General features: G+C 38.9%; 1 pseudogene; it reads left to right on the plus strand.

Moving 5' to 3' along the window:
- The first annotated feature begins 292 nt into the window (after positions 1-292).
- LOC113199490 (E3 ubiquitin-protein ligase SH3RF1 pseudogene) lies at positions 293-1,489 on the plus strand (annotated as a pseudogene).
- The last annotated feature ends 9,495 nt before the right edge of the window (positions 1,490-10,984 follow it).

Here is a 10,984-nt window from a genome sequence, read left to right on the forward strand (position 1 = left end):
CTAGTAAAGGATCTCATGATAAAAATGATTATTACTCTGAAAAATAACTATCCCTCTTGGTAAACATCACTTGATCTCCCCAGGGTTCCTCCACAAATCACTCAGACCACTAAACTTCAAGCACTGTGGCTGCCAGCCACTCTGATTTACTAGTAATTATTCCAAAGAAGTTGCAAAATATTTTGAATATCACTCCTGGGTATCATCAAAACTGCTTAAATAAGATTCTTTCTCACCCCTAAACACTCTTACACTTTTCCCTTGAGCTGTTTGACAATGTTTACTTGACTTTAAAGTAAAATACATGGAAGTGGACAAACATTGCCTTTGGTTTGCAAAGGATGTTCTTCTGATTGTGATCCACAGTGTGGATGAAAATTGGGCTGCACAAATATTGGCAAATTAGGCATATTTCCAATTTCCCACATTGAGTTTAACTCAGATGCTAAACAGTTGATGGATTGGGATAAGCCTCCTATGCTAGGAGTTGATGCTGGAGAATGTCCCTTAGCAACAGCCCAGAGCAGCACTGCCCCAAATCTCTCCAACAACAAGAATAATACCAAAAAGCCACACTTCTTTACTTCCCTCACCATGGCAAACAAGTCTTCCAAGGCATCCCAGAATGGCCACTCCATGGATATCAACCATCCTGTCCTCATCAGCTCTAGCAACCCCACAGGTTCTGGGAGGATCAGAGAACTGTCTGGGGTTCCTGACGTGCCCCTCCTCAAGTTTATATAAGTACCAATGATTTAAATGTGACCTCATTCCAAGCATCTCAATGACAACTGGTTTCTCATTCACTTTCCTACTGGATGTCCCCTACCCAGCTGCCCTTAGAACTGTGAAACCTCCCATCTACCACCCCATCTTTTGGCTGCCATTGTCCTCATCTCTACACCATCAGGTAGTGCTGCTAGTGTTGCTGCTGCTGAAAAGGGACCAAGACCCATGGCAGGATCCACTGTACAGATTGAACATTTTTGGGATCAGACTCACCCCAGTGTGTATGTGGCTACCTATCCACACACTCCCAGGAAGAAGATAAGTTGGAACTGAGAATCAGAGAGACATTTTTAGTGTTTCAGCATTTCCAGGATAGCTGTTTCAAAGGGATATCAATGCATACCACTGATATTAGGTTTTTCCTTTGCAATTATGTGGCATTTGTCACAAGGGCAGTGACAAATGCTACCAAATTAAAGTTCCTTCATCTATTGTGGGTCAGACAAGTTAAGGTGTGACAAAGGAAAGTCCTTCCACTACAGGAGAACCTGCCCAGAAGCTACAGAGAAATGGTGTGGCTAGGACACCCAGTGTTGTCCCTAGAACTGTAGTGTCAGCAGCTCACATCCAAATAAGTCCTCAGACTAAGGTCCTGTTGCAAAAGACTGGGAAGATTACTGTCAACCAGTCCCACAATGCAGTGAAGGCAATTGCGGCACATAGTCTAGAATGCCCCACAGTAGCACTGGCACCTATCTAGGTACCGAAAGCTACCTGCATCTGTGAGCCTGTCCCACCATTTGCTGGCCTCCCCACATCCTCTGCCATCAATAGCAGGGTCTGCTGCCCATGCTGCTACTGTCAGTTTCACTCAAGTCAATGCCTCCCTGGCCTGTGCTTCAGCCACTTTGTTGACCTGATCAAATATCACCACTGCCTCTGATAAAACCAAGCCGAGTGGCCAGACAGTGACCATTCTCTCTGAACTTCCCACAATTCCAGATGATTCTTCAACAGCTCCTGGGAGCAGTTCAGCAAGCAAACTGGACAAAGACAGTAAAATAGAAAAACAGGGTTTACTGAAGCTGCCTTCTGATACAACCACCAAGTGGAAGCCCCGAGTATCCTTTCTATCATTGCTGAAGTGGAATTGGAGCTAGAAGTGGGGCTAAGTGTTGGCAAGTTGCCCCTACAGAGAGCCATGCTCATGAGCTACCACTTGGTATAGGGCATGGCAGGGCCGGCTTCTTCCTTATGGACAGGAATGGTCAGTCACTGCAGCACTAGCAGGCATAGCCTTGGACCAAGAAGCTTTCCATCTGATGACGAGCTCCCTGCACTTTGCATTCTCCATTGCTTCAACCTCCTCATCTGGCATGTTCCTCCCTTGGTCCTGTCATGAATGAATCTAGCCTGTTGTTTGTGAAAGGCACTTACCTGGTGGTGGTTTCCTATCCTCCTCAGAGTGAGGCAGAACATGTAAACTTAAAGAAGATGTTATTTTTGTTCATAAAAAGTGAGAGGATGGCTGGTTCAAAGGAACATTACAACACATTTTGGGAAAACTGGGCTTTTCCCAGTAGACTTTGTGGAAAACTTTGGAGGAGACAAACACTGGGAAGAGTTAAAATCACATCACACAAATGAAGAGCACAAAGCAGTCTGATGGAAATAGCACATGTGTGTGGACATCTACAGAGTCAGAAGCTAAGTAGAAGGTTGATTCCCCTGTCTCAGCAAAGCCACACCCGAAAGCAGAGTGAAGCTGGTGTCTGGGTTTCTCTACTCATTTGGGATTGTAAGGTGTTCCTGAGATGAGAAACCATTTTTTTTCAATGTATAACTAAATAGACAATTGTTTACAGAGCTTAGCTAATGTATTTGCTTCTTTTAAAACTGAAATTTTTGGTGATAAATAAACTCTTTGGATTATGATTTTAAGAAATTAATTCATGAAATGAGAGCAAGGAGAATCTGGATTATCTCCTGCTTAAAGCAGGAGATTCATTTTGCTGTAGAATGGATCTTCCTTCCCTCACCCCTGCTCCCCATCATTATATTTTGCTTCCTTAAGACAGAACTTTTGGTTCTCTAATTTGGGTTTTCCATTTTGGGAAACTAAACATATAACTCTGTCTGAATTAGTAAGGGCCTGTGCTAGGGAAAAAAAAAAAAACTACTCAAGAAAAGTCAATTATTCTTTCTTTTTAGTTTTGATCATGAGTCAACCTGAAGACATAATCTTCAATTTAGTTTTATGGGTTTTTAATTTTCCTAGAATAAAACCAATTATATAATGGGAAAAACAAAGCACAAGCATTGACTAGAAATGTATTCAGAAATACTATTTAGTTTTATGACAGAAGTAGCTCAATTCATTGGTTGAAAAGTAGGCAACATTAATCTTCTACTTGCTGTCTGAGAATGGCTCTGAAATGTAATTTCCATTTTATCCCATGAACTGTATGTCCAGAACATTTTTGAGATTTGGGGGTAAGTGATGAGCTGGTGTACAAGTCAAATGCTGAAGAAACAATGTGAAAAATTTACATTCAACTATTGTGGCTCTTTCTCAACCACCTTGCATATCACACAGTAATAAGGACATGAATGATCTATACATTTCACTACAGTTCTCAGCTGAGGTTAGTTTGCATTCAGAATCGACCAATGCAGGAAATATAATATAAATGGCATTCTCTAACCCAAAGTCACTCCTGACCAAGGTCTGATGAGCACACTCACTCCCCCCCTCGCTAAGGTGTCCATCAGCCAGCACAGGAGTCATGAATAAAAATGCTCTTTGTGTTCTCCCAACAGATATAGGGAAAGAAAGTGTTTATCCAGAAGCTGTTCCATGGAAGCTTTCCAAGCCTTCCTGGAAGGCTTGTAAGGAGCCAGTCTTCCCACACCTTAACTGTAGCAAGATCCAGCTGAGCCTACCTTTTTATATTTATATCCATTCTTTGTCATTGTCCTCTTCCACCAATTTTATTATGGTGCCATGCAGTCATGGGTTTGTGCAGTCCTGAGAACAAAAGGGGAAAAAGTAGCCTGGTAGTGAGGTACATACCACAGTTTTCCCATGGGAACTAAGTATTGAAATAACCAATTAAAAAAAAAATAAAAATTCAGGCTTGAAAATAGAAACATGGACTGAAAAGACTTCATCCAATAGCAAGAGGGTACATCATGTTAAAATTATGTAGAATAGGGGCTGGGGCTGCAGCTCAGTGGTAGCATGCGTGAGGTACTGGGTTTGATTCTCAGTGCCACATATAAAAAAATAAAAATCTAACAACAAATAAAAAAATTAAGATGTGGTTGAAAATTAAATCATTCCTAATATAAGCACTAAATTTATAAAACAGTGTTTTATTATGTTCATATGTGTTGAATTAAAAAAATACTGGGTATCCATGTAATATATGATGTCTGGTTTAAATATATAAAAAAGTTAAGCAAAAATCTGATGCCAGCTTTCATCTGTGTAAGTTGACACGAAGGGGTTATAATATTCTTTATTTGGGGAAATTAGTATATTTTATAAAAATTTTAAAAGGTAAAGACTACTACAGGTTCCGTTAATTTTTACCTGTCTTTTTTTCATATTTTAAGCTATGTGATTGAAGTACCTCTTTTAATAGTTTCCTAGTATAAATTTGTCTAAAATTTCATTTATTAATAGATCATTAGCTCATATCATGTATGGGTTTCCTATTGGTTTTTTGGAGACAATAGATGAATTTTGTAATAAGGGCTTGTTACACAGTGATATGGCAATAATAAAATCATAATTTACCATTCCTGTGTATGTACATAATTTGATGATAAAAAAAGTTTCATGATTAAAATTTGATGTTCAAACTTAAAAAAGTAAATAACATTTAAAGGACAAAGAAACAATACTTGCCTAAACTTGATAATGTAGTTAAGCAAATATAAAATTGCACTGGTAAGCAGTTTTCATTTACATAGCTTCTTAGGCAAAAAGGTAAATACTTTCATGGGGATATCACATTTTGCCTTTAATCTGGAGTACAGTCATTGGGCTCCCCATTCTACACACATATGCTGCTTTATTTTCTCATCAATTATTTCCCTTTTTTTTTTCTGTTAACCTTCCAATATAGTCAATACCATACATTCTGGACATCTCAAAAGGTGACTGTCAAAGAGATGAAGGAACCAGAATAAGAACTGATTTGTGATTTAGAGAACTCAGCCTTATTAATCTTGCAAGCTCCTGCTTGAGATAACCAGGACCCAGGATGCACATAGTCCCAGTGGATAGGGCTGGTGCTCAAAAGAGATTTTCATTAAAAAGACATTATAAATACATTAAACACAAAATAAAATCAACACTGTTTTGTCTATAACAGGAATATTCTAAGGGTAAATCTGATAAAATAATCAAGATACTGGACAACAAACTCCCAGACTCTTAATGTTGTTTCTAACATGACCTTGGAATGATTTCAGACTGACATTCATTAATTTATTTAAATTCAGCATATTAAGGTAGCTAAATGCATGTATTCTATATAAAAAGAGCCACTGAGCAAGAATCCTGGCCTGACTACTTGCCAGTTCTTACCTTTCTACTTTTTAAATTTACTTCCCTTAAAAAGACACCATAATAATTCTACAACCTTCATAAGGCTGATGTTAAAAATAAGGAGACAGGGTACATGAAGAGCTTATGATGATATCAAGAACACAATGAGAATTTTAAAAAAAGCAAGGGAGCATCATTGATCTCACATATGATGAATTTTCTACAGTTGAGGCAAGTGAAGCCACTCATTTCTTAGCAATAATTCTTACTTGTGTTCTACTTTGACAAATCATAAAAGAACACAAATCTGTGAAAATACACCTGCTCATATCAGCCACAATATTCTAGCATTTTATGGCAATTTCTAGATGAACATTCACACACTGGGGATTGTAAACTATTTCATGCTAACTCCAATCAAACTGTTGAAGTATGGAATGCCTGAACAGCTTGTGATTATTTAAACATCCTTAAAACAACTTCATTCTGAAAGCCAACTTCATATTTCTACAGTGACAGGCCTGCTGCAGTGACTCTCAGAATATGTGAGTCAGTGGGAAGAAACCTGCCAGTGACTCTCAAAAGCAATGCTCTGATACTTAGATTCTGACTCTTCTCTCTTGGCCACATCCTTCTTCCCAAACAAATGTAATGGAAGAGCTATTAGTAAAAGACTTACTCTGTCAGGAAATCTTGAAGCCATACAAGACAGAGCTTTGTGATACTGTCCATTTTCTCTCAAGAAAAAGGCCCTACTTATCATAAGCATCATAATTATTTCCACAACTTTGTATCATTTAATGTCAACTATGGAATAATGTATTTCTCAGATCAAATCTCTATTCCTCCAAATAACCTTTATATATATATATATATATATATATATATATATGTGTGTGTGTGTGTGTGTGTGTGTGTGTGTGTGTGTGTGTAAATATATAAATATATATATATATATATATATTTTTTTTTTTTCTTTTTTTTTCACTATATCACTGATGCTGAGCCTTTGTCCTGCTTCCTAAAAATCAGGGTGGTCACTGGAAAATAAAGGTTCCTGTTAATTAACCAATGAACAACTGAATGGCTCAAACCCAAATGACTCCCAGCACCTGCACAGAAGAGAAGGCCTAACATTTGTGAACATCTGTGATGGAAGCTCCAACTCACAAGCACATGCACAATATCAACTTTAGTTTTAATTTTTTCTCCAGTCTCATTATTGAGAAAGTTAATATTTAGAACTTAACTTTAGAATAACTCTGCTTATCCTCACTGTGACCATGCTCCCAAGTCATAAAAGAAATCTTAATCTTCATTCTCTTCAGAATGCCCAGATCACAGCAGAACATCCAGCTTGCCACCGTGGCTGAGAACAAATAGCCACCTGCCTCTCAGGTTGCACAAGGCATTCCCTCTCAGTCACACTGATTCTGGCGGTGTATATGTCTGCCCCAGCTTCCCATAAGAGTGCCTCAAGCAAGTAGACAGGTGTTTCAGGCTTGCTTTATGGAGACACCAGTTTAATCCAGACATGTGGACATTGGCAAAAGCAAAAATTTTGGCTAGAAGCATCTCCATGTACTTCCTCTTTTCAGAACACTGGTTACCTTTCTCCTCATCCTGACAAACATCATACAACCTTAGGAATAGAGAAGTCTCTAAACTAACCTCATAGCAGTATCTGGCCTGTTGGCACTTGAGAGGCCATGTAAAATCAGTTAGGTTTCCTACCAAGGTATCCATCAAACATTTGGCTTCCACAAACGTGTCTGCATAGTTCACTTATAAATCTTACGCAACATGACATTGCCTTAACTGTACCACAACAAACAATTTAGGACTGTAAGTAAAATCAAGCCACCCATCCTATTACCACTGTATAAAAACTGCATACTTATAAATTACTGTTTCAGCATCCCAAGTCCTTTGCCATGTATTTTCTGCCCTCAGCCTGAAATGGCCACTTCCAAGTCTCTAGTTAAAAAAATTCCATATTTTCAAATCAAATATAAAAGAAGCATATTTAAAAACATCTTCCTTACAGAGAAATCAAACAACACTGAAAATTTATGATTTTATTTACAACTACAAATACACTCTTTTCACTTTCTGGAGGAACTACTCAATCTTTTGGTGTATGTTTTTTCAAGCCTGTTTTGTTATACATTGACATATATTCTTATACATAGAAATGCAGTTTTACTCATTCCATTAATGGGCTCACTCTCTACAAATTGCAATTCCTTAATTTACTAATATACTCCAGATACAACTGCCTGTTAGTGAATATAAATCTACTTTATTCAGTATGACTTATATACAATATAGAGGCACCATTCTCCTGTTGAGGGCTGGCTCACACATCATGTCTTGCAACATGAGGTGTTTACCTCAGTGAACACCTCTGTGGACACCTCAACACCCCACCAGCCTGGCACAGTGATCCTCACAGAGAAGTGACCTACATTTGATCAATTTACCTCAAACTCTGCATTCTATTTCTCGAAAATTAAGTATTTGTGCACATAAGAAGTTATAGCCCTCATGTCAGGAATCTCTACTTTTGGTTTTAGTAAATCTAACAGCTTTCTATTAGATTGGCAATCAGGCAACACACAGGCAACACAGAAATACCTCAAAGTGTTGTTAAGATTAGCAAAGTGATAAAATTTAATAGTTTATGACAGCTTGAAGCAAAGGAGAAGAATCTCAGAATTCAAGTCCTTCATTAACTATCCAACCACCTTTCTCAAAGTCAACCTAAGCTTGTTTGTAAGTGGAAACATACTTATCTACACCCAAGAATCAGAGACATGAAAATTAAAAAAAATCAATACACTATAATTTAAAAATGCCAATAAGATATAATTTTATCTGTCTTAGTTAAGAAAGCACTGAATTAAGTTGAAAGCTCAAAATCTCAGAGATATAAAAGAACAAAAAAGCTGCCCACCTCCCAAAAACTGTGAAGACATCACACTTTAAAATTGCAGATGGCCTGCTGCTGAGGCAGGTTTGTTTTTCCTCGCCACAAATCTGCTGAGCTGAGAAGGCATGGGCAAGGCATTGGAACTATTTATGTCAACTTTTCCCCAAAACCAGAGGGATATTAAACTACTCCCAAATTCCATCTTGTTAATTTAAAAACAACAGACATAACCAAGGAAAGCCACGTTTCACCCACCACAAGTGGAATGGCATCCTACAAATTTTTGTGTTTCCCTCAGTGACAATAAAATCATGTTGGTATATCCCACCAACTTGTATGGAACATGGTGGAAAGAAACCATAAGGCAGTCCACTCACCTAAGGCAGAGTACAAGTAAAATCTGTGTTTACTTTTTTAAAATTCTTTTTATTTATTTGAAATTTCAAATCTTATTATTTTTCATATTTTCAGCCTGGACTTGTTGCTTATAGTGCTTTTCACTGTTCCAATTGTGTTTCAAGCTCTGGGTGGTGTCCTGATCCTATATTTTTTCTCCTCATTCTACCATGCAGTAGAGGATAATGTGATGGCCTCCAAGAAGTCAAGATTTTTCCTGTGTCAATGAATCCTTTCAGATCAGTGTTCTGAAAGATGAGCATGAAGGTGATTCTGAATAGATGAACTGACATATGCCTGCGTCTAACCAGGTCTGCCTTCTTTGAGTCTTTAGAGAAACACTGGCAATCACCACTATTGTCACTCCTGAGGACAAGAGGTGCAGTTGGAAAAGGATGTGTTAGGAGTAAATTAGTGAAGACAAGCAGTGAAGCTCCACCATCAAGGATAAAAAATGTGCAGTTTAGCACTTTATTGTGGAGGTCAGGTGAATTAGTGCAATTGCATGCAACTCATCAGGATTCATGTGGCTCTCATCATCTATCCTCTGAAGTACAGTGTCTTTTACACATAATAATACACAAATATGCTCAGCTGTCATATTTTTACAACTCTGGAAAAAATTCAAAGACCCAAATGAGTCAGTGCAAAACAAGAAGTGCACTTGTTTTATGTTCACCCCAGAATGGTCTCACTCTGTCACAAGGTAAAGTTGTCTCAGGTCAAGTCTATTTACACACATTTAGTATAGAAGCCATCAGTGATGAGCACAGTTATAGGGAATTCTGAAGTCAAAACATTCACAAGGAGGGGCTTGAGATATATCTCAGTTGGTAGAGTGCTTGCTTTGTATGCAAAATTCTCAGCACCACAAAAAGAAGAGAGAGAAAGGAGAGGAGAGAGAGAGAGAGAGAGAGAGAGAGAGAGAGAGAGAGAGAGAGAGACATTCATAGGGAATCCAGTAAAGAGGCTTCTCTTGCTATTCATTTAGATTCAAGATTATCTACAGTTTTCTTAAAAGTGGCCCATGTAAATCAGTAGTTCAGCTCATCCCAGGCCAATTGAGTTATACCCTATGGCTCAGGCAAACCAACACCACTCGCAACCTCAACCTGAGCAAGACATCAACTCTTCAGAGTCTAGGGAACATTCTACTCACCTAAGTAGCTTTTAAAACACATATTTTCTAGTTATTGCAAGGATCTTATCTTAAAAACCCAGTGTTGTAATGTCAACACAGCAAAAGCTAGTGGTGATCTCTATGTCCCTGAATGCTGGTCTAGGACTCCCTCTTGAAATTTGTCTTAAATCTCAACACCACACACACCTCTCTAGGGGCTGCAGGTATAACTCACTGACAGACCCTTCACCTGACATGCATGAGGTTCTGGCTCCAATTCCCAGCACTATAGAAATGAAAACGAAGTCCTCCCTGGACTGTGGGGTAATCATTCCTCTATTAACAGTCGGGCTGCCTGTGTTGTGTTTGTACAAAGAAGGTTTGTGTGGTGTTATAAACAGCAACTCACTTGCCACTTATCTGATCCTACCTGATATAATTAATTAGCCTCTCACATTTTTGTGAATTTTACTGAATAATATATCCATATAAAAAACTATTTTGCTTGTTAGACTTGTCACTTTTTGAGCATGTAAATGCATGGTGGCTGAAAGCTGGCAGGTAATTGATGAGAGTGAGTCTGAGAGAACAAAAGTGCCAAAAGTCAAGGTCTGTACCTGCTGATGCACTAAGATAGAGACTGAAAGTCCTCCTGGCTCTGCCAGCAATCTGAAAAGGAAGGCCACCCTTCAGCAAGGTAGCAAGAGGCTAGGATGTTTCAGAGAACAGGGAAGCATCTGGAGCCTGGGGCCCCTATCAGATACACTTGTTAGCTCAGGAAGTGAGGTGGAAGACCACCTATCCTATCACATGGTGACAACCCAAGCAAAATAGAGAGAATGAGACAGGTCAGGTTAGGATTCAGGGCCTGTGCAGATAGGACAAGAGCCTAGGAAGAGGCAACACTGTACCCTATGGCAGAGCATGTTTCCTGCTTCGGAAACTGCAACCAGGATAACTTCACAGGAACCCAGACCAAAACAAGTAAGGCTCAGTGCTTGGCTCTGGAAATCCCAGGCCCCCAAATCTGTTCTATTGGGGATTCTGTGTATATAGCAATCGTCCACTAATATTCCATATGGGAACTCCATGAAGGCTCTGCCCATGTAGGGCTTTGTAGGTAATGAGAGATGAAGGAATGAGGTTCATGTTCTTCCACCCATCCATTTTCTTCCCGCCTTTCACTTTCTTTTTTCCAAATCCCATATCATCTTCTACCCTGTACCCAAGTTTGCCCCATATGGATCTA

Source organism: Urocitellus parryii, chromosome Y, assembly GCF_045843805.1.
Source record: "Urocitellus parryii isolate mUroPar1 chromosome Y, mUroPar1.hap1, whole genome shotgun sequence".
Taxonomy (NCBI): domain Eukaryota; kingdom Metazoa; phylum Chordata; class Mammalia; order Rodentia; family Sciuridae; genus Urocitellus; species Urocitellus parryii.